General features: G+C 44.3%; 1 protein-coding gene across 8 annotated transcripts in view; it reads right to left on the bottom strand.

The window, feature by feature from the left end:
* FAT3 (FAT atypical cadherin 3) overlaps positions 1–25,791 on the bottom strand; it is a 430,787-nt gene that overhangs the window by 312,857 nt on the left and 92,139 nt on the right. Inside the window, exon 1 of one of the 8 annotated variants that reach the window (XM_072134103.1) lies at positions 4,474–4,652. The exons of the other annotated variants lie outside the window; for them this stretch is intronic. The gene's annotated coding sequence lies outside the window, so the exon portion shown is untranslated. Of the gene's footprint in view, positions 1–4,473; positions 4,653–25,791 lie in introns of those variants that run through there. 8 annotated transcript variants of the gene reach the window in all.

Here is a 25,791-nt window from a genome sequence, read left to right as displayed (position 1 = left end):
AGCCGGGTTACTAACCTCATGATAGCAGACCCATCCAGCTTTCCCAGAAACAGACACTGTCTAACAAATTTATTGTAAAAGAGAATTTTGACAGAAGAGGAGCTACAAATCCTAGACATGGCGTTACCCCCTGGATATGGAGTTATGCAGCTTTTGGAGATCTCCTTACAAAAAGGACATGCACATATGGATCCGATAGAAAGAGACGTCTGATTTATACACCTGTGACATCTGGGATAAACGTGAAGATCTAGGGTTAAGTGAGGACCACTGGTCTGGACTGCTTCCAAATCTAGTATGGTTGGATCCTACGGGGATGGGGGGGGTGGGGTGACAGGGCACTTCTATACCAGGACTGACCTAGCGTAGAACTGTGCCCTAGCCTGCAGTTGAATGCGTATAGGCTATAGGTGCAGGCTCTGCCACCGACCGCACCCCCTTTACACCCCTCAACACCCACTTGCCACATTTTCTGTCTGTGCGCAAGTAAAATCGCAAAACAAGCATGATAAAACAGTGGAAATGTAAATCTCTAAAAAAAAAAAAATGGGCATAATGCCCCATAATTCCACTATGGAATGGATTTCTCACCCTGTAAAATAACCAAAATGTTTCACCAAGAAATAAGATAGCGTCTGCCATCGAGATATGCATGCATTTAGAATATTAAGGGATTGCCACATAAGCAATTGTCTTGTGATTAAATATAGGTGCATGAAAGGTGAACTTATACTCTGAACACTGTTGATGATCCCGATCGATGCCCCTGGTGTCACTGAACTCTATGAAGAGTCACAGGAGCAAATCTGACTGTGATTTACACACCGACATTCAGTCTAATACATTTTATTCAAGATGCCACTGCCTCATACATCGAAAAAAAACACAAATATTTCCCGCTCTCTGTGATCTCTTTAAGTGGATATATGATTTAGACATGACCTTCGACCGAAACAGGCTAAAAGTATATTCACTCTAAGATTTCGCAGCGATTCGCAGTGATTTACGTAACAATGCGTGCTTAGTGATTTGCAGTGAATGATGTGATAATGCATTCACAGGTACTAACTTTAACTTGAGGCCTAGGGCTTTTACTGAACCAGACCATGCTGGGAGTTGTAGTGCATTAAGGTCATTTACCATAGAATATGGGATGACTCACAAGGAAAATTCTCTGTGAGGGCATGTGGTGGTGGGAGTATAGTACCATATAGAAGTGTGAAAATGTCGCTGACAGCTTCCACCTGGCAGATGTATACTGCGAGTCACAGACCGCGAGGAATGAGCACAAACATCCTTCCAATTAAATGAGTCCCAATGGAGACGTCTAATAGCTTGTTCTCGCCGCGTAATATAATCCTAGCATTATTTTAAAGATCCGATCTGCCGGCCGGAAACTTAGAATTTATTAGAGTAACATATGGGACAATTAACTTTATAATATTCAGAGACTGAATAAAAATGGTGGATGAGACAACATGGATAGTGGAACCAATCAGATTCCAGCTACCATTTTGAAACTATATATTTGAAAATGAAAGCAGTAATGTGATTGGATGCCATGGAAAACATTTGTTTTTCTCTCTCAAGTAGATTTTATATTTGTCCTCCATGATTGTTTCTATGGGAACAGTTAGAGTTTTTAGTCAACGTATACCTTACTATGATTTTTAAAATGTCATGGCGTACACTATAGCGTACAATTATACCACGGCAATATTTTACTTCAAGCATAAGCTTTGGTTTGATTTACAAAATGTCCATCTCCTGTGGTGTCAATGATGTTACTACTTTCATTTGAAATGACAGAGTTCGAAAATGCCACAAAATGGCCACCTACTGAGTAGTCTTAGGGATGTCACCGCATTAATTTGAAGTAAAAAATTTCGAATATGCCTGAAAATAGATGGCAAAATGGCAGCTGCCTGTGGTGTCAATGATGTAACTACTTTAATTTGAAATGATGGATGTTGAATATGACACAAAATGGCCGCCGAATGAGTAGTCTTAGTGATGTCACCTCTTTAATTTGAAGTGACAGATTTTGAATATGCCACAAAATGGCCGACTACCTGAAAATAAGGTTGAGGGGACAAATTTTCACAGCTTGTTCACCCCGCGTCTGTGCAGTATCTATAGCATGCAGTTGTTCAGGCGCAGACTATGGCGTTTTTCTACACCAAGTCAGACCTGGGGTCGTGGTTCCTGATAGATCCGACAAGTGCATCATCATGATCATTGTAGCCCCATATATCTGAATCATAAATATAAAATTATTTACTAGGCCTTATACAAATGGCAGTAATGTGGAGGCATTCTAGGCCATAAAGCGTCACGAGCCATAAGAATTCCATACGCCGCCATATAGCTCCATTTTACCTCATAATTACTCAATGCACTCAATACCAGGTCCTATTGTTGGTGCGTGTACCCCATTTTCTACATATAACATCTAATATACAGTAGATAGGGCAGCTATATACAATACATAGGTTATCAAATACATACATCATCAATAGAAAAAAGATTATTGCAATCTTAGTTGTGGACCCTATATACTTATTAGGGTTGTAGTCATAGGAGGTCAGAGACATACTTCACACCAAAGCCCAAGGGCCCCTCTGCTCCATAATAAGACACCAGTATTATAAATGGTCCATGGTAGGGGAGGGGGTCCAATAACGCCTCTATGTAGACAGGCAGGGTCCATGACATATTGCAATATGCTAATTTTACAGGTCTTCACATTGCGCTCAGCAGTATTTCCTGATGGCTGCCCATGGAGATTGAGACATCTGCACTTGTCTTCCATATAATGAGATACTTGCTATGGAGATTAGGTCAATGAGACGACCGCCTGGGGAGCGTAGCCCAAAAATCTACGCTAAATATATAACCTGTAATGGCAGCTGCACATTACCGCACAGGTATGGAGCCTTATGGGGGGCTCCGCACATTATGATATGTTCAGAATATGATCCATTTCACATATAAAATACTTATATCATCTTTGAGTCATTCTGGTGTCACAGATGTATGTGACCCCTAACTACAGATATTCATGACCAAGAAAAATTGGGTCTACACTGTGCATATACATGGACTTGTGCAGCAGAGCTGAGTTTGTCAATTGACAGTCATGTCCCTACCATACATTATCAGTATACTACATACGTATCATCCCCCACTATATTAGCTACAACACAGAGCTCTCCTCTCAGGAGGATTGCTGCCTTTCATTGAACTGGAAGATCATCAATTTCTGCGGGTGCAAGCGGATCCCCCATCAATATTAGCTGTTTGTGGTTAATCCCCAAATGAGGACACCCTGTTATCAGACTTACTCCAGGGTACCAATGAGGTCAAATGGGGTGTGTAATATACTAGATACAAATGAATCTTATTATTTTGGTATGGATAGATAGATATGAGATAGATAGATAGATAAGAGATAGATAGATAGATAGATAGATAGATAGATAGATAGATAGATAGGAGATATATAGATGGTAGATAGATAGATAGATAGATAGATAGATAGATAGATAGATAGATAGATAGATAGATAGATAGATATTGGATCATAGAAAGATAGATGGATCATAGAAAGATAGAGATATAGATAGATATTGGATAAATAGATCATAGAAAGATAGATAGATAAATAGAAAGATAGATGATAGATAGAACAATAGAAAGATAGATAGATAGATAGATAGATAGATAGATAGATAATAGATGATAGATAGATAGATATTGGATATATAGATCATTGGATAGATAGATGGATAGATGGATGGATGGATACATAGATAGATATTGGATAAATAGATAGATAGATCATAGAAAGATAGATATGTATGTATACAGTACACATATATGCACATTATATGGACCCTTTTCCCACATCTACCAGGTGCCTCCTGACCACTAGCACCATCCTTTTCCTAACTGAAACCAAAAATAACAAAAATAACAAAAATAAGCAATAACTGCAATAACAATGTACAGCACCATATAACGTACACATATACACAGTCTGTCCACACAACCCATGAGTCCTTTGAGCATCCTGATAACAGCCAACACCATCCTCTTGCTATCGCTACTCAATAAAATCCAAAAATATAACAAAATTTGCATCAAATTTTGAAAAAAAAAGTGCAAAAATGTATAATATAAAATAATATTTAAGTGAATTTAAGTATAAGTTAATAGAATAAAAGTAAATTTAAAAAAATAAAAATGCAATAAAAATATTGAAAGTAAAATAAAATGATAAAAATATAATAAATAAGTCCTCCAAAGCTCAGCTCAACACGTGCAGAGTTGCTTTTTTCTATATTTCCATGGTTGGTAATTATGTACACAGCGTACTCTGATATATAGTATACAGTTCCATTTTATATATAGTATACACCCCCCTGACATCCACAGAAGCATGGCACACAGAGAACGGAGGACGCCTCTTACCTCTTACATGAACTTATCCTATGTGGACCTCAGCGCTCTTCTCGCAAACAGCCCGGTATAACAAGTGCAACCTGCCTGCTCCATTCTCCAGCACTTCACCATAGATGCTACCAAGGTTACCAGAAAAAAAAAATCCCAGTCTCTGCACTTTACTACACAAACTCCATCCTATAGTCAAAAAAAAAAAAACACCCCCCAAAAAAATCACAAGTATCCTGTAGGCAGAAGGGTTTTTTCCGTGCAGTAAACTCAACTTGTCCTGTCTGCAGTTTCAAAAAGTTGCCATCACCCTCCTCAATGTGGTAATGAAGAAAAAAAATGTGACTTGGAGATGGGGGAAGAAAATCGTGGAGCAGGAGTGGAGGGGGGGAGGGATGTGAGGTGGAGGAGGTGGAGGAGGAGGAGGAGGGTAGTGCTGTGATGTGACATACATATGGAATGAGCTTTGGAACAATGCTGTCAAAACAGCCCGGGCCTTGTGCACTCCTAGGCAGCTGCTTTCTGGACTGTGCCCTATAGAAAAGAGTAAGGGGGTAGAGGATTAAGCCTGGTGAGAACGCCGGCTCCTCCGCTACTTACCCCATAGGGCATCAGATTTCTCGAATAGTAGATTAGAAATGGAAGAAGAATCTAAGAAGACTGTGCTACTATAAAGCTCACCCATCTCCTAGCCCCTTACTGCCCAAGGCCCTAGCAAGCAGAATATGCGGCCCTGCGAACGGCACAAAAAATGATCAAGAGTTTTACCATGAATATAAAAGTATATTCACACGGTGCAGTCACGCCCCAACTTTTATAGCAATTCACAAGAAAGGACGCAATATAGTCATAGTTAATCTAAAATGCTGCCCCTAGCAGGTGTCCTGTGTACAGCGTCGCCAATGTGATACCAAAAGTTTTATTTTAAATAATGAAATAATTCCAATTTTGCACAAATTTTGGTTCATTTTTTTAACAGATATAAACAGAATGGACCCTGCGCTATTAACACTGGAGATTAGCACAGATTGTATAATAATAATACAGGCGGGCCCCTACTTAAGAACACCTGACTTACAGACGACCCCTAGTTACAAACGGACCTCTGGATTTTGGTAATTTACTGTACTTTAGTCCTAGGCTACAATAATCAGCTGTAACAGTTATCACAGGTGTCTGTAATTAAGATTTATTGTTAATCCTGGTTCTTATAACAATCTAACATTTTTAAAAATCCAATTGTCACAGAGACCAAAAAATTTTTGACTGGGGTTACAATAATAAAGTATACGGTTCCGACTTACAGACCAACTCAACTTAAGAACAAACCGGGGACTGCCTGTAATAATAATTAATTTATATAGCACACATAGATTATACAGAGCTTGCCAAATCAGTCCCTGTCCCCAATGGGGTTCACAATCTAATCAACCTACCAGTATGTTTTGGAGTGTGGGAGGAAACCTGTGGACCCGGAGGAAACCGACACAAACACCTAGAGAACATACAAATTTTATACATTTAAAGAAAAACTACTAACAAAATCCATCATGATAAACCAGGGACACTCTCATAGATCCAGGCACTGTGACTGTAGTAATCTTCTTATATTTGTTATCCATGGCCTCCTTCCTTCTAAAATCAACTTTTAACATTATGGTAATGCGCCAGAAGGTCAATAGAGGTGTAACTAGCCTCCAATATGCTGTAGCTTCACACTGTGTCAAACTGTGCAGGAGCAGCTTCCTCCTTCGATTGTGTGATATTACAGGAGGCAGGGGAGGGAGTGCTGAAGGATAGGCAGTGCTCAGCACAGAGGGGCTCTGGTAACACCCCCCAAAATATTAAAAGTTGATTTTTGAAGGATTGAGGCCATGGATAACAAATATAAGAAGATTACCACAGTCGCGGTGCCTGGATCTATGAATAAGTGCCCCTGGTTGATCATGATGGATTTTGATGGTAGATTTCATGTAAATTTCAAATAATTCCAGTTTTGCACACATTTTGGTTACATTTTTAACAGATTTGTGGCAGTCTGAACATGGTCACCTGGCAGAAGCAAATATGGGCAGGTATAGATTTTCTGAAAACGTGTACCATTTTTTAAAGTTTTTTTTTCGTTAAAAAAATGCTACAACATTTTGAAATCTGATAAGCGTAAAAAAAAAAAAAAAGTTACCAAATTTGTGCACATTTTTGCACACAATTTAAATCAAAAATCTAAATTGTAATCCTCTCTTCTTCTTAGAGATACATTACCTTCCTCTGGTTGCCACATGGATGATTAATTACTATAAATGGTTAAAAAAACAAACTAAAGCAATACCCAAAAACTACATCCAGGGCCTATCATATGACATGGCACATGGATCGTGCATTTCTGTAATCAGGACTACTCCGGGTCTCCAAGCTGGCGGCGCCCGTGGCCCTATACCTGCTGGAGGGGCCTGGATGAGGTGAACCTGCATGGATTTGTGGTAAGGATAACATGGGAAATGAGAACCTAACAGGATTATCCGTGTAGCGTTGGACTATCTGGGGACACTTGGATAATGTCAGATATAAATCATTCTGAAGGTGGGTCTCTGGGGCTCGTACACATGGCTACCTCAGGCGAGGTTTGTTTGCTTTGATTTGCTGCTGACCTACAGTGTATATATATATATACGGATCAATGGAGTCAAGGAGCTGAGTTCCAAAAGTATCCGGAACATATGGAATTTTCTGGGCGCCATCCCATCCGTGAAGTTCAGTTCAGTAGAATTAGTCCTCTAATATGGCCTCTAAAATGCTGCCATATATCACCCACATAAAAGAGGTCTATATAGTACTTTAATAGACTGGATATGGTCTCAGTCTGTGGTAGATGGGTACAATCACTACCCAACTAGGACCCTTCACACCAATGACCCATGAAACCATGTGAATTCGGTAAATATATTCTATAAAGTAAGGGTAAAGTAATCCATGCTTTATCAGCAATGGAGCTCAAATACAGGCATTCACACTGGCGCTGGGGAGAGGAGGAGGAGGTGAGAGCTGCTCAACCCCGCCCCTCTCCATAGAGGAATATGGCGCACGGCGCTGTATGGCGAGAAAAGATATTACATGTCCTATCTTTTCACGGGGTACGGAGCGGTACGGTGTCGCACGTGTGCTGCACCGCACCGCTTCCGTAGGGGGCCGTGCGCCCATTGCCGTCTATGGGGGATGTATATCAGCCGTATATACATCGGCCGCATACATACATACCGGATTATAAGGCGCACCATCAATAAATGCCTGCTAAAACATCTAGGTTCATATATAAGGCACACCTGATTATAAGGTGCACCTGATTATTAGGATGAATGACCAGCGGGTGGCAGACCTGTGTACAGTTCAAAGCAGCTGTTGTCTGTAAGTACGGTTCATATATAAGGCACACTGGACTAGAAGGCGCACCTTTGATTCTGAGAAAATAAAAGGATTTTTTGTGCGCCTTATAGTCTGAAAAATACAGTACATAAAACTTCTGCTAAGTGTACAAATAATGCCGCCTTAAAGTGCTCATATAGTCAGATTGTAATGGGGCCTAAGTAGATTCCCTGCTAAAAATTTGCTTTCATCCCAGTGGTTTGCTACAATGTATCAGTGCAAGTGATTTTTTTTCATTCTGTATTAGTTTACAGAGTAGCAAAGTCTCAGCTGTGATCAGTATAAGGTACAGGGTCCTCCCGTGCAGCGGTTACTGTACACACACAGGTCCATGTGCAGCATTTTTCACATTCCTCCTGGGATGGTGGATGCTGGAGCTGCCCATCATCCAGAGTTATGTGGAAGGCGCTGTGTTTATGGAGGGAGCACATGTCCTCTAACAACAGTCGCCCAAATGTGACCAACAGCTGAAATGTCGTACAAGCCCAAGGCTAAAAGTGAGGTGTAGACCCTTTCCTTCTGATCCAGGAGACTAAACCACTGATCAACTTTAAAGGAACACTCCAGTCAAAGCTAATTCATTGAATAATACATGGTGTAGGGCCTGAACCTAGAACCTTGTTAGAACCTAGAGTCCCTTCACGTCCTGCACTAGGTATCATTATATGAATCAGCTATGAGTGTAATGTTCCTTTAAATTTCATCAAAACTTCCTGGCAGCATATTCAGCAGCCTTTCCAGCTTTTCTGTGTAGACTGGGACAAGATATGCGGAGTCAATTTCTGACACTTCAGCACGGCAGGAAGCTAAGAACAGAAAGAATCGGACCCCTGTTCTTGTGATTGTTGGTGGTCCCAGTGACAAAAGTAATAATGAGTAATAAGTGTTATTTCCTGGTAACTGCAGGCGAGGCGGATCCCATCACTTTCTGGAACCCTATCCAACTATGAGCATTTATAAGTACTATTCATTGCAGCGGCCATAAAGCAAACATCGTACTGTCTATACACGAGGAGAGTCGATGGGGCACATTTATCAGGGCCGATGCGGCACTTTTCTGGCATACAAGTCCTGAAATAGACGCAATTCCTGGCCGATTACGCCACCTCTACGCCCAGTTTGAGTGCAGGAGTGAGAAAAGGGCGCTCCCTGGTGGATTGGTGGGCCTATTCAGACACAGGCTATGGTGCAATTCTACCCCAGGTCAGAACTGGTGTAACAGTGCCCTGTTGGCGCAGCGCTGCTGCCCGGCACAGTCCAGAGTCTCCTGATAAATCTATCCGGTGCCAATGCCAGTCCGGAGCCTCTGATAACACTTCTAAGTTAGGTTCCTTCTGGCGTAGAATTGTGCCATAGCCTATGAATTGGCACAGGCTACTGGAAGTGCGGTCCTGCCCCCGCAGATGCCTACTCAGCCGTCGCCCGCACCGCCCTTCAAACCCCTCTCCTTCTATGTGGTTGCGGAGGTTGCTCAAGGGGAGAAATCGGTGCAAGTGCCGGGAACGACACCTATGTCACAGCTTATACGCCAGAAAACTGGCGCCCAAGCCCTGATAAATGTGCCCCAATAGTTCTTTACATCTTAAAAGGAATGTACCATTGTTAGAATGTATTGTTGAACATAAGTTACTTCCCCTTTAAGTCTGGATACATTGTAATGAGCCCACAAATCTATCTCACTTCTACATTGAATTCCTTCCTATTGCAATACAATACCAGTCCGCTCTCTAGGGCACCGGGATTTCCATCTACCAAACCAATTTCACCGGCCTGGCATCACTAAACAAAATCTATCGACTTTTTAATAAATCAGTGTTTTTTTTTTTTTCCCAGACAATGGCCGCACAGCCGGGGAATTATTACCTGTTACCCTGATCCTACAGGAAAACCTGGTCGCAATCATTAGATATGCTCATTGTTCCTCACGCTCATTGCCTTCTAATCAAATTACGTATTCCCATAGATTTCGCCGCTACCCAATTTATCAAGGTCTTTAATATACACAGGGTGACCGCAGCGAGCAGCAGGGGCGATCAATAGGCACCGCCGCTGGCCCGGGATTAATGGCAGTGACTACCTGATCAATAATTCACAACATGCGCAGGACAAGCACAGTGCAATGTATGGCATCAGTATCCCCGCTCACATCTAGGTACTCTGCAATGTACAAATAACTAGGTACTGCCCCTTTAAATCATTCAAAAACATCTGTATATATGGGCACCATTACAGCTCTCGGACTAGTAAGGCAACCCCTGTATACAATCAGAGCTGCAATTATGTCATCAATAGTTCCCTTGTTAAAGGGGATGTTCAGGATATGAAAAACATGACTGCATTTTTAAAAAAATAAACATTGACACCACTGTGGGCAGGTTTTGTAAGCCTGAGACATCCCCTTTAAGTGAATAGTGCTTCTAGGCAATACAACACACAAGTGTTATGCTGTTTTTGCAGATTTGTAAAATGTTGGACAACCCCTTTAAAGGGAACCTGTCACAAGATTTTACCCAATTAAACTACTAGTCCCATAAGGTAAGGGATGAAATGTTCTTTATAGAATTCACTTTTTTGAAAAACCTATTAAAAAATGTCCTCCAAAGTCATGTGAAAATAAATAAGAAGAGAGTCACATTTTACATGAGATGAATCAAGTTTAGAGTTACTGCCACTGTGGTAATCTATTTAAATTTGTTATCCATGGCCTCCTTCCTTCTGAAATCAACTTTTAAAATTATGCTAATGAGCCTGAAGGGCTACCAGAGATAAGTCATGTTTTGACCGTGGTGAGTCACTTTTAAAGGATTAAGGTGGAGCTTAAAGGAAACCTCCCATCACAATCCATCATGATAAACCAGGGACATTACTCATAGATCCAGGCACCAGGACTGTGGTCATCTTCTTATATTTCTTATCTATGATCTCCCTCTTTCTAAAATCAACTTTTAAAATGATGCTCATGAGCCTGAGGGGCAACCCTAACCCTACTGTGATTTGTCTTTCCAGACTGTTACACTGTCTCGTCTTCCCCCTTCTTCCTCATGATGAGTGTAACAGTCTCTAAAGCCAAATCACAGAGGGGCTAGGGTAGCCCCTCAGGCTCATGAGTATCATTTTAAAAGTTGATTTTAGAAAGAAGGAGATCATGGATAAGAAATATAAGAAGATTACCACAGTCACAGTTTCTGGATCTATGAGTAATGTCCCTGGTTTATCAGGATGGATTTGGATGGTAGATTTCTTTTCAGCTCCGCCTTTAGCCTATAAAAGTGACTCACCAGAGGTAATACATGACTAATCTCAGCTCATTTTCACATAACTTTGGAGAATATTTAATTATAGGTTAACACGTGAGATTTCACATAAGAGAGGGAATTCTAGAAAGGACATTTTATCTTAGGGGGCTGGTAGGTTAATGGGGTAAAGTCTGCTGACAGGTTCTCTTTAAGTAAATCCCTTATAAGAAATGTTTCCATAAAATGTGCCAAATATTGGCTTAATTTGCACCATTTATTGTATGTCTACTATGATGCCATTTTTTTGGACAAGGGGGTGTGATTTAGGAAAAAGGGGGTTAATAGGAAATGGGTGTGGCTTAAAGAAGGATGCATTTGCATAAAATGGGGGTGCAAAGTCAGAGGTCTTTGATGTAAAGGTGCACAAGATTTATCAAACAAGTGTCGGGCACTTTAAAAGATTTGCACATTTTTTGCTTGTATTGTCAGAGTTTACTCTATTATAGAGGATTAGTAAATTTTCCCCATTGTGTCATGTGATGGCAGGTAGTAGCCTCCTCCATGTCCTGGCCACCAGATGACCTCCCTCTCCTGGTTGTCAGTCCGTGTGGGAGTAGATGGCAGCAGCTCAGGTGCAGAACCTTCCACATCTCCTCATCATAAATCAGTCCACGGATAATTCCATTCAGAACACGGAGCTTCAATAATGCAAAACGTGCAGATTTATGGAGGGGTCATGTGACAGAAGTGACATACAGGACAGTAAATCACATACATGCGTCACCCGCTCCCGGATGAATCACACTGTAAGTGTGGCTTTCTTTTTAAGATCAGACAATATAAGAATTAGAAATATCACAAATCTTCCAAACGGTTTTTGTCCCAGGTAGTAACTAGAAGAGGGGCAGGAGGAGGGCAGCGCCAATCTCATCATCACGGATGTCCATAATGTATATAACATCAAGCCAAAAGCATAAAATATCTCTATAACCTCAGGTCATAAGATCCTAGAGGTAGCCCTGACATATGGGGAGCACGACCCAGGATCAGGCCAATGCCCCATCCAAAAATCACAAACCAGGAAAGTGTGAACTTTACTCACCCAAGGGCAACGTTTCATCTGTGGCAAGCATTGATTAAAAGCGGAAATATCGGTATATCTATCTAATATCTATCAATCTACGGGGGTCATTTATCTTATTTACACCTTCCCTAGTGCTCCTTTTCCACCTTGTGTGAGTCTATGGGGGGGCATTTATCTTATTTACCTCCTTCCTTGCTGCTGCTTTTGCACCTTTTGGGGGTCTTTTATCATTTTTTCCCCTTGCCGTTGGTGTTTTTGCGCCTTTTTTGCTGCGTAATGGCCGTTTTGTGCCTATTTTGAGCTGTTTTGGAATGTTGCGGCTCAATTCGCTGTGTGTTGTTGCGCCCTATTTGTCATTACATTGCGCCTCTTTACCGATGTTTGTGCCTGATTTATTATACTGTTGCTCCTTTATGGGCGCAAATAATTGCACAATAACACGTCAGTCATGACCATGCTTAGTAAAGGCAATGGTATGATTTGCGCAACAAATTGCACCTTTTTTAAAAATTTGGTTCAAAAAACCCTGCATTAGACAAAGAGCCAAAATGACGAAGACAAATGAGGTACAAAAAATAGACTCACAACAGGCGCAAAAAGAGCTCAGAGAAGGGGGAAATAAGATAAATGACCCCCTAATTCTCCCATATCTATCCAACCCTAATCCTCCAATATCTATCTATCCTCCGGGTCCTCCGGTTTCCTCCCACATTCTAAAACATACTGGTAGATTGATTAGATTGTAAACTCCATTAGGGACAGGGACTGATGTGACAAGCTCTGTGCAGAGCTGCGTAATCTGTGTGTGCTGTATAGATAAAGGAATTATTATTATTATCTATCTATCTCTAATTCTCACCTATACATAAGGGGGGACATTAATCATAGTTTTTTGCGCAAAAATCGGGCGCAGTTCGTTAATTTGGCACACAGCAAAGTCCGGCACTTAGTGGTTTTGAGTCCCTGCACCTTATCTTACATAGTGAGAGCCTCCTAGACAGATGTTTGCACGGGATCTATCACAAATTTGCGCCTTAAAAGATGCAAAAAGGGCGCAAAAATGTACCTACTATGAGCAGGTGCACTTCCAAGAAACTTCCCTTTCTATTACTAAAAATAAAGGTTTTCGTTTGCCAAATAAAGAATTACCTCTAACCAACATGGAAAATACTTCGGAGCAGTTATAAAATGTAAAATTTCACCAGTGACGACTTCATCATTGTCTATGGGATCATCTCTGTGAGTGATAATTGTCTTATTGTACAGATCTGAGAATATTATCAGACTCCATTTTCTGTACATTATAATAAAAAAGGCAAAGACTCATTTAAGCGAGATTTTTTTTTTATATATATTTGAAACTTTTAGTCCCTGCAGTTACATCACAATGATTCTGTTTTGTGGAAAAATGAAGCCCTGAACGTCCTGTCACCTTTTTTGAATCTCATTGCATTATTAGTCCTAAATGAGATTTACTTTGTAGGGTAAAAATTAGAGACAAATTTGGCGCAAAATTAGGCGCTAATGAATCGGACATGCAACAATTCCATAGCGCATTTACTAAGGCAGAACTGCATCATTCATAGATCACAAGCCAAAAAATAGAACAAACCAGGCGCAAAAATAGGCGAACCTGAGACCCCCTATGATTAATGTCCCCCAAGATTTATAGTAAATGACCCTATTTGCCTCCAGCCAGTCCACATCCACTCATTCAGAGATTCATAGAGACCTGATGAGGTCCTAGCGTCTGGTGACGCCTGTTTATCCAACTGAACAAACAAAGTGATCCCTTCATATTTCTCTAGAGGAGTCGCTCCATTGATTTCCACACAACTGCTTGGCTTGATAAACCAGGAGTAATCTCCGTCTAGCAGAAATGCATGCTCTACATTGATAAATCACTCCTTTAATGCCTGTTTAATTAAAGCTTGTTTTACACCTATATCCATCCCTCCTCTGCAGCCAATAAAGAAACATAATAACACGGACGATCCATCAGGAACCTTAAAGGGGTTGTACAGGAGATGAAGAACATGGCTGCTTTCTTCTACAAACGTGTCCATGGTTATTCAGATTAGCTCTAGTGTCATTACCATACACGACCTGTGATCACAGGTGGTATCTATCTATCTATCTATCTATCTATCTATCTATCTATCTATCTATCTCATATCTATCTATCTCATATCTATATATCTCATATCTATCTATCTATCTATCTATCTATCTCATATCTAACTATGCCTAATACTCAATGGAATGGAAATTCAAGTTGTACAAGTTTCCACAGTCCAGTAGGAATAGACTCCTGTGATGGCAACCGAAACACAAAGGTCACCAGATCACCAAGAAAATGTCTCTTTTCCTAATGCCACTGCCATCAGGATACATACATCTTGAAGGAATTACTTCTGGTGTCCTTTTTCAAAAACTAACATGCGTCAACTTTTTGAGTTTCTTGACAACCTTCTGGAGCTCAGTGGCCCACCTACATCTCAGGTTACTGTAAAATTAGTTATTCTTTGGGGGTCTCCTTCAAGGTATACAGTTGAACAACCAAAAAACCTTCAGGCTATGGCATGGAAATGGGTAGAAAAAAATACTAGAATAGGCCCTCATACACATACATTTTTTGTTAAGTGCTCATCTCTCAAGAACAATAGATTTGCCCAATATTTGCCATCGGAAGAGTGTCAGGAGGCTCCAAACACATTAGTTGGTGGAATCTTCTGCAACTTGCGGTTGATTTGATGTATGTGGGGCCTCAAGGTTTTCTCCAGATCTATGTTGGAGGCTTCATTAAGTGTCTCCATTCCGTATTCCATCAGATTTGATAGAACCCAACGTAGATCAGTCTAAGAGGCATCACTGGTTCCATGATGTAAAATTTAGTGTGGAGCCTAAAGCTCGTCAAGCACTTGTTGGACCAACAATTGTTTCACCTGACCCCTGAGGACTAAGATTATCTGAGATACTACTGTTGGCATCTAATCTACTGTGATAGAAAAGGATCTGCGTATGAAAACCCAACAAATTTGTGGTAGTCGTAGGAGATTCAGGATTCAGGACAGTTGGTCCAGCCAATATTGACCAAGTATGGATGACAGTCATCTCATGAGTAAAGCCATCATAGTCATTTTTTCTACATGTTTCTGTGTGATGCCGTTGGAGGCAAATGCTCCGAGCGTAGAAGAATCTATGCAAAATGGTAGCACAAAGTGATGACATTTGATCTGACTCGATGACGAATCTACCAATAAATACAGATTAAAAAAAAAAAGAAAAAACAGTAACCAAAAATAAATAAAGGATTAGCGTTCCCCGAGGAGCGGCCTACCGGTTTATTGTGTCACAGTTTAGACAGCCATAGATATGAACCAGCTGTGTATTCATCTAAATTATGGTAGCCTATCTATCACAAGGGAGATTGCCAGACTGATGTGGCGGCCACTTCAACATAATGAGAAAAATCAGTTACACTGGAGGGCTGGGGTAAGGGCATGAAAGGGAATGAGGAAATCTGAGAAGAAGGATGTCAAAACATTTTGTGAATGATGTAAACACATGGCAGGTTTGTTCGGGAGAGAGGAGGAGGTGTGAGGGGTGGGGGGTACAAAACAGAAAAAACAGAGTGTTCCTGAAAAGCGGGGGCTCGCAAGCCCCGGGTGAAGACATTGACATTAATGAACCTGATTTGAAATTCAAGGTAAAGTAGTGTTACAAAGAGAACATTGTCGCGGTGGTAATAGGGAATGGTCTGCAGGGACGGCGATGGGGAATTTAATCCCTGATATCGGGCTGAGCAGCTGCTGGGAGCCTCGAATAGTCAAATGGTTAACACTCTACGGAGAGAGCATGCAAGCTATGGCTGGATTGTTCTTCAAACCTGAGACATCTCTGTAGACTCTACTGTTTCAGAGTTTTTGCCCCTCATTATTGCAGAGCAGGTCACTGGTTTACTAAATAAGATGCCTCTTGTGTATAGCAAATGCACATTTGGCCAGCAGATATCTTCTCCGATACCTTTATTCTTATGAATCTTCATCTTAGAAGAGTGGAGGATGTGTCCTAGTTGAGGTGAGGTGAAGAAGCTACTGCCACACCAACCCAGGAGTTGTCCCTTTCATTGGGATTGGGAAATAAGGAGGTCCTTAGCTCCTCTGATATCTACCATCTGTGGAAAATTTGATGATCTCTAAACCCACTTTGTCTTGAAAAATTGTTAGGTGTGGCTGAAAAACATATTTGGGTTCACGTATACCTTTAGATAAGGTCAAGGATATTTGTACTTAATTAAAAACTATGATTAACCCCTTAAGGACGCAGCCATTTTGTAGCTTAAGGCTCAGCCCGATTTTTTGGATTCTGACTTGCGTCTCTTTATACGGTTATAACTTTTGAACACTGTTACTTATCAATGCGATTCTGAGATTGTTTTTTCCCCACATGTTGTACTTCCTTTTAGTGGTAAATTTTGGCTGATAAGTTTTGCGTTTATTTACAAAAAAAAAGAAAATATAAATTTTTGAAAAAATTTGCCATTTTCGAAATTCTAAATCATTGCGTTTTCAGGCAGATCAATTTACCACCTAAATAAGTTGCTGAATAACATTTCCTATTTGTCTACTTTACATTTTCATAATTTCTGAAATGTTTGGATAATTTATTTTGATGTCACGCTTTTCCGGATTTTCAGAATTGACTATTTTGGGGATACAGTTTTGAATGAAATTTTACATATTTAGCATCAAAACCCCCTATATAACCAACCCATTTTCAAATCTGCACCCCTCAAGCTATCAGAAACAGCTTTTACGAAGATTGTTAACCCCTTGAGATCTTCATAGTAATTGAATCAAAATGGAGGTGAAATTTAGAATGGTCATATTGTTCCCTTATACGTTCATTTAGCCCTAAAATTTACACATTTCCAAAAGATAAAAAGAGAAAACCCACCATACAATTTGTTCTGCAATTTCTCCTGAGTACAAAGACCCCCCACATGTGGCTGTGACTTGTGTTATGGGGACACAGCGAGGCGCAGAAGGGAAGGAGGGCCCTGCAGCTGCCAGGATTTTAGTTTCCTCATTGGCCCCTTTTGAAGGCTATAAAATTTTCGCTTTTTCGTTATTGGGGCCATGTGATGCCATTTTTTTTGCGGGATGAGATGCTTTTTCCAGTGTTACCATTTTGGGGTTTGTATCACCTATTGTTGAAAATTTAGGAACTTTTTTTGAGGACAGGAGTAGAAAAGCATCAATTCTGTACTGGATTTTTTACTTTTTTTTTTTTGGTGTTCACCGTATAGACTAATAATCATGTTATCTTTATTCTATGGGTTGATACGATTACGGGGATACCAGACATGAATATATTTTCTTACGTTTTACTAAATTTGTCAAACAAAACCCTAATGTGGGGAAAAATCTATCATTTATGTATTGCCGTTTTCCAAGTGGCATAACATTGTTACTTTTTTGGCTACGGAGCTGGTTGATGGCTTGTTTTTTGCGGGACATGTTGTACTTTGCACCAGTATCATGTCGCAATACATATGGTTTTTTGATCACATTTTATAGCATTTTTTGTGGGATTGAAAAGGTAAAAATCATAATTTTTGGAGGGTTTATAAAAAAATTTTTTTCGGCGTTTATCGTGCGGGTTCAATAATTATTTACTTTTATTCTACGGGTTGTTACGGACGCGGTGATACTATATATGTGGGGTTTGTCTTATGATTTAGACTTTTTTTTGAGTTATATGTCTCTTTATATGTTTTGGGGGTTTGGGGCATTTTTAGTGATTTATGACTTTATTTTTTTATTGAATAACTTTTTTTTTTACTTTTTCACTTTTTCCACCATGGGACATGAAGAAGCAATCATCTGATTGCTTGTTCATGATAATATTCTGCAATACTCATGTATTGCAGAGTATTATCAGTGTCAGCCTATACACTTGCATAGGCTGGCACTGTGCCAGTAAGATGACGTCACAGACGCCATCTTACTGGCAATTCTTGCAGGTAACTCTGGGGTCCAGATCGGACCCCAGAGTTACTATAGCAACGATCGGCGCACCCCGAAAACGGTTCGGGGGGGCCGATCGTGGGGGAAAGACCCCCCAGATACATGTTAGATGCCGCGGTCGCGCTGACCGCGGCAATTAACGGGTTAAGCAGCCGCGATCAGAGACAACTCCGATCGCAGGTGTTACACTGGGGTGCCGGCTATCAGTCACAGCCGGCACCCCGTCTTTCCCGATGCCGGTTCGGCTCAGATCTTGAGCTGAACCGGCATCAGCTCAGCGTCCGATATATCGGACGCTGAGCGTGAAGAGGTTAAAAAGCATTGCCTTTATGCCTAAATGGTTTATTTACATGACTGCAATCTTAAACAATTAGTTTGTAAACTTGATGTGAGTCCAGTGCCATTGAGTCCAATGAGACTCTGTATATTCAGTGGTTACTGCATTGCCCTATCTCCTTGTTCCTGATTGAACTTAAATCATTTGGCACTTAAAGTGATGTGACCCGTGTGATGTCATCTAAGGTCCTATTACATCTGCAACTTCTACTCTATGTATGTATCTGATGACATGAAATCACAGCAGCCTGCATGGTGGATGGGGATGAAGAGAAGTCCACGGAGGCTGCTCTGATTTCTTGTGATCAGATACCTACTTGGGGCCGATGTTAAAAATTAGAGAAGAGGACCTTGGATGACATTGCCCTGGTCACATGACCTGAAGTGCTGGATACTTAGAAGAGGCATGGGGAGGAGTAAATGGGAGGTGCCGGCCAAGTTAGACACGTCCCCAATTACGCCAGGGAATATAACACAAAGTTAATAGGGATAATTAATAGGGATGTGAGGGAATGGAATTTTTAGCTAAAAGGAGGGTGTCAGTTAATAGGGAATCTGTTAACTCTAGTTAACTCTATGGGAATCTGTCACCAGTTGTATTTGTGAAAATGTGGTGACAGGTTCCCTTTAAAGGGGTTATTATCTATCAACAAGATTGGATCAGATTGTTTTACCCCACAAGGTCAATAGCCTGTTCTTACCAATTAATGGAGTGGCAGGTCCTGCATGCATCCTGGTGCTCCATTCCATGTCTATGGGTGTGCCGAAAATTGCTGAACAACGCATTCAAGCGTCTGAGAATGTGGAAGATACGTGAGCACTGAGCTTACCAATTTCTGACACTCACATAGAAGTGAATGGGGCATCATACTTAACCTGCCGCTCCACTAGTTGGCAGAAACAGGACCCCTGTTTTCATGCTCAGGTCCTACCATTAATGAGATTGTTATGCCCTATTCTTTAGAGACACACTTAAGTAATGGTCTTACTTTTAAATGAAAAAATCTGTTCAGAGAAATCATTTTAAGGTCTACGTTAAGGTTCTCAAGGTAATGATCTTTTGGAAAGGTCGGGGCCTGACACCTGGTAGTCCAGCCGATCAGTTGTTAGAAGAGACCACTGCATATGGATGTGCGTTTTGGCTTCCTTCAGTCTACGAAGCCGAATACCACACATTGTATAGTGGCTGTACTTGGCACTGCAGTTTAAACTCATTCACTTGAACAGGACTGAGCTGCAAACAGACCATGTGACTGATGGATGTGGCTGTTTAGGGGGAGTGCAGGAATTTGGACCACCGCCAGTCTGATGACTACCTATCCTCAGGAGCTTAATGTATACCATCATACCCTACCATTATGGGACAGGAGATACATCAGTTTTTACCATTAGGTCATCTCCTTATCCAAAGTATTTGAACAATTTACACAACTAATTGGAAAGTTTTTTAGGTCCAACCCCAGCCAAGACCTCTCTTCTCAAGGGCCCCTTACATCTACATTGGCTTCCACTATGGTGCATACAGCCTCGTAATATAATACTGTGATGATTTGCAAAGTCACGAGAAAGCCGGGTCTGTAGAGATGCTACTTCTGAGTGTGTGAATCTGTTATACAGCGCCTGAAAGTTGATACTATGCACCGGTCGGGTTTTGGCACAGAATTGATGTGAGTATGCAGTGGCAGGGAAGCTCTCCGCGGGATGAATTCTTCAGAGGGATCTTCTACAACCTTCAGTGTTGATGGTATAGTGCCGAACGCCTCAGGCCAGGAGCAGACACAATACTCAAGGGCTCACAACTATAACTCTTCTTAAAGGGACTCCTAGTTGTGGTTCATGAGATGCTGCGTACATTGCCGATCCCTTCCATAAATCAGCTGAAATACTTCTTTCGAGGCCAAGGTCTAGCAAAGTCTTATTTTTCACATGAAAAAAAAAGTTCTCAAAACTTCTGGTAATATAATAAAATCTCTCTACATCCTAGTACTAATCCCAGACGGATGTGTATCTCCTCCTCTGATCCATCGTCTGCGGAGTCACTGTCATCAGAGCGATTACACCAAGGTCACATTCACGAGAGGCGCACACCGTTACAGTCCCACAGGTGTCGGGAAGGAAAGCGAGGTTTTTACATTATCGTGTGGGCCGGAGGAAACAAAGGAGATAATGAGCAGAATTACTTAAACAATTTATATGTGATTTGTGTGATTGTTCTCCCCGCACTTTCTTTATGACTCATTGTTAGCTGAGATTGTTTGTGATAAGGTAATAATATGTATATTTATTTCATCATTTTCGGAAGTTTTTGTTGTTTTAGAGTGATAGAAGGGGGAAAATAGGGGCATGGACACTGGGGCCTCCAAGGAGGGAGGGAGGGGGGATTGGCAATGCACTCTGTATGGAAAAATCCTCATAGGTCACTTAGTCATGAGGCTGTAAAGGCCATTGGGGGATATCTGTGACTTGTGACCTAATGTTGTCTCCCCCAAACTACTGATTCTGCTGTCCCAAGCCCTTGTGCGCTGAGCCATCACACCCAACCAGCAGATAGCAACAATGGGCTGCTCCTATAACCAACAGGTAGAGGCATCAGACCCCACACACAACCAACAGGTAGCAGCACCAGACCCCGTGCACAACAAATAGGTAGCGGCATCGGACCCGGCACACAACCAACAGGTAGCGGCATCAGACCCCACACACAACCAATAGGTAGCGGCATCAGACCCCGCACACAACCAACAGGTAGCGGCATCAGACCCCGCACACAACCAACAGGTAGCAGCACCAGACCCCGCACACAACCAACAGGTAGCGGCATCAGACCCCGCACACAACCAACAGGTAGCAGCACCAGACCCCGCACACAACCAACAGGTAGCGGCACCAGACCCTGTACACAACCAACAGGTAGCGGCATCGGACCCCGCACACAACCAACAGGTAGCAGCACCAGACCCCGCACACAACCAACAGGTAGCAGCACCAGACCCCGCACACAACCAACAGGTAGCGGCATCAGACCCCGCACACAACCAACAGGTAGCGGCATCAGACCCCGCACACAACCAACAGGTAGCAGCACCAGACCCCGTGCACAACAAATAGGTAGCGGCATCGGACCCCGCACACAACCAACAGGTAGCGGCATCAGACCCCGCACACAACCAATAGGTAGCGGCATCAGACCCCGCACACAACCAACAGGTAGCGGCATCAGACCCCACACACAACCAATAGGTAGCGGCATCAGACCCCGCACACAACCAACAGGTAGCGGCATCAGACCCCGCACACAACCAACAGGTAGCGGCATCAGACCCCGCACACAACCAACAGGTAGCAGCACCAGACCCCGTGCACAACAAATAGGTAGCGGCATCGGACCCGGCACACAACCAACAGGTAGCGGCATCAGACCCCACACACAACCAATAGGTAGCGGCATCAGACCCCGCACACAACCAACAGGTAGCGGCATCAGACCCCGCACACAACCAACAGGTAGCAGCACCAGACCCCGCACACAACCAACAGGTAGCGGCATCAGACCCCGCACACAACCAACAGGTAGCGGCATCAGACCCCGCACACAACCAACAGGTAGCAGCACCAGACCCTGTACACAACCAACAGGTAGCGGCATCGGACCCCGCACACAACCAACAGGTAGCAGCACCAGACCCCGCACACAACCAACAGGTAGCAGCACCAGACCCCGCACACAACCAACAGGTAGCGGCATCAGACCCCGCACACAACCAACAGGTAGCGGCATCAGACCCCGCACACAACCAACAGGTAGCAGCACCAGACCCCGTGCACAACAAATAGGTAGCGGCATCGGACCCCGCACACAACCAACAGGTAGCGGCATCAGACCCCGCACACAACCAATAGGTAGCGGCATCAGACCCCGCACACAACCAACAGGTAGCGGCATCAGACCCCACACACAACCAATAGGTAGCGGCATCAGACCCCGCACACAACCAACAGGTAGCGGCATCAGACCCCGCACACAACCAACAGGTAGCGGCATCAGACCCCGCACACAACCAACAGGTAGCAGCACCAGACCCCGTGCACAACAAATAGGTAGCGGCATCGGACCCCGCACACAACCAACAGGTAGCGGCATCAGACCCCACACACAACCAATAGGTAGCGGCATCAGACCCCGCACACAACCAACAGGTAGCGGCATCAGACCCCGCACACAACCAACAGGTAGCAGCACCAGACCCCGCACACAACCAACAGGTAGCGGCATCAGACCCCGCACACAACCAACAGGTAGCGGCATCAGACCCCGCACACAACCAACAGGGAGCAGCACCAGACCCCGTGCACAACAAATAGGTAGCGGCATCGGACCCCGCACACAACCAACAGGTAGCGGCATCAGACCCCACACACAACCAATAGGTAGCGGCATCAGACCCCGCACACAACCAACAGGTAGCGGCATCAGACCCCGCACACAACCAACAGGTAGCAGCACCAGACCCCGCACACAACCAACAGGTAGCGGCATCAGACCCCGCACACAACCAACAGGTAGCGGCATCAGACCCCGCACACAACCAACAGGTAGCGGCATCAGACCCCGCACACAACCAACAGGTAGCAGCACCAGACCCCGCACACAACCAACAGGTAGCAGCACCAGACCCCGCACACAACCAACAGGTAGCAGCACCAGACCCCGCACACAACCAACAGGTAGCGGCATCAGACCCCGCACACAACCAACAGGTAGCGGCATCAGACCCCGCACACAACCAACAGGTAGCAGCACCAGACCCCGTGCACAACAAATAGGTAGCGGCATCGGACCCCGCACACAACCAACAGGTAGCGGCATCAGACCCCGCACACAACCAACAGGTAGCGGCATCAGACCCCGCACACAACCAACAGGTAGCGGCATCAGACCCCGCACACAAACAACAGGTAGCGGCATCAGACCCCGCACACAACCAACAGGTAGCGGCATCAGACCCCGCACACAACCAACAGGTAGCGGCATCAGACCCCGCACACAACCAACAGGTAGCGGCATCAGACCCCGCACACAACCAACAGGTAGCAGCACCAGACCCCGCACACAACCAACAGGTAGCAGCACCAGACCCCGCACACAACCAACAGGTAGCAGCACCAGACCCCGCACACAACCAACAGGTAGCGGCATCAGACCCCGCACACAACCAACAGGTAGCAGCATCAGACCCCGCACACAACCAACAGGTAGCAGCACCAGACCCCGTGCACAACAAATAGGTAGCGGCATCGGACCCCGCACACAACCAACAGGTAGCGGCATCAGACCCCGCACACAACCAATAGGTAGCGGCATCAGACCCCGCACACAACCAACAGGTAGCGGCATCAGACCCCGCACACAACCAACAGGTAGCGGCATCAGACCCCGCACACAACCAACAGGTAGCGGCATCAGACCCCGCACACAACCAACAGGTAGCGGCATCAGACCCCGCACACAACCAACAGGTAGCGGCATCAGACCCTGCACACAACCAACAGGTAGTGGCATCAGACCCCGCACACAACCAACAGGTAGTGGCATCAGACCCCGCACACAACCAATAGGTAGCGGCATTGGACCACGCACACAACCAACAGGTAGCAGCACCAGACCCTGCACACAACCAACAGGTAGCGGCATTGGACCACGCACACAACCAACAGGTAGCAGCACCAGACCCTGCACACAACCAACAGGTAGCGGCATTGGACCACGCACACAACCAACAGGTAGCAGCACCAGACCCTGTACACAACCAACAGGTAGCGGCATCAGACCCCGCACACAACCAACAAGTAGTGGCATCGGACCCCGCACACAACCAACAGGTAGCGGCATCAGACCCCGTACACAACCAATAGGTAGCGGCATCAGACCCCGCACACAACCAACAGGTAGCGGCATCAGACCCCGCACACAACCAACAGGTAGCGGCATCAGACCCCACACACAACCAACAGGTAGCGGCATCAGACCCCGCACACAACCAACAGGTAGCGGCATCAGACCCTGCACACAACCAACAGGTAGAGGCATTGGACCACGCACACAACCAACAGGTAGCAGCACCAGACCCCGCACACAACCAACAGGTAGCGGCATCGGACCCCGCACACAACCAACAGGTAGCGGCATTGGACCCCGCACACAACCAACAGGTAGTGGCACCAGACCCTGTACACAACCAACAGGTAGCGGCATCAGACCCCGCACACAACCAACAGGTAGCGGCATCAGACCCCGCACACAACCAACAGGTAGCGGCATCAGACCCTGCACACAACCAACAGGTAGCGGCATCAGACCCCGCACACAACCAACAGGTAGCGGCATCAGACCCTGCACACAACCAACAGGTAGCGGCATTGGACCACGCACACAACCAACAGGTAGCAGCACCAGACCCCGCACACAACCAACAGGTAGCAGCACCAGACCCCGCACACAACCAACAGGTAGTGGCATTGGACCCCACACACAACCAACAGGTAGTGGCATCAGACCCCACACACAACCAGTAGGAAGCAGCACTTATCTCCACACACAACCAACAGGTAGCAGCATCGGACCCCACACACAACCAACAGGTGGTAAAACAAGGCTCAATACACAACCAACAGATAGAAACGCCGGCCCCAAACACAGCCAGCAGGGAGAAGTCCTGTGCCCCAAATACACAAAGCAAGATGTAACAGCACCGCCAGGACCTATACACAACCAGAATGCAGCAGCAATGGGCCCTGTACACAACCAGCAGGTACCAGCACCAGGCTGCAAACACAACCAGCAGCTACCAGCACCAGGCTGCATACACAACCAGCAGGGAGCAGCATCGGGCCCCACACACAACCAACAGGGAGCAGCATCAGGCCCTAAACAGAACCAGCAGGTACCAGCGTCAGGCTCCACACACAACTAGCAGGGAGCAGCATCGGGTCCCACGAAGAACCAGCAGTTACAAGCACCAGGCCCCATACACAACCAGCAGGTACCAGCATCGGGCCCCACGTACAACCAGCAGGTACCAGCACTGGGCCCCACACACGAGCAGCACTGGGCCCCAGAAACAACTAGCAGGGAGCAGCACTTGGCATATACACAAGCAGCAGGTAGTAGCACCAGGCTCCATGCACCCAGCAGGGAGCAGCACCAGGCCTCACACAACTGGCAGGGAGCTGG

The sequence above is a fragment of the Engystomops pustulosus genome, chromosome 2 (genome assembly GCF_040894005.1).
Source record: "Engystomops pustulosus chromosome 2, aEngPut4.maternal, whole genome shotgun sequence".
Taxonomy (NCBI): Eukaryota; Metazoa; Chordata; class Amphibia; order Anura; family Leptodactylidae; genus Engystomops; species Engystomops pustulosus.
This window is presented reverse-complemented; position numbering and strand designations above follow the sequence as displayed.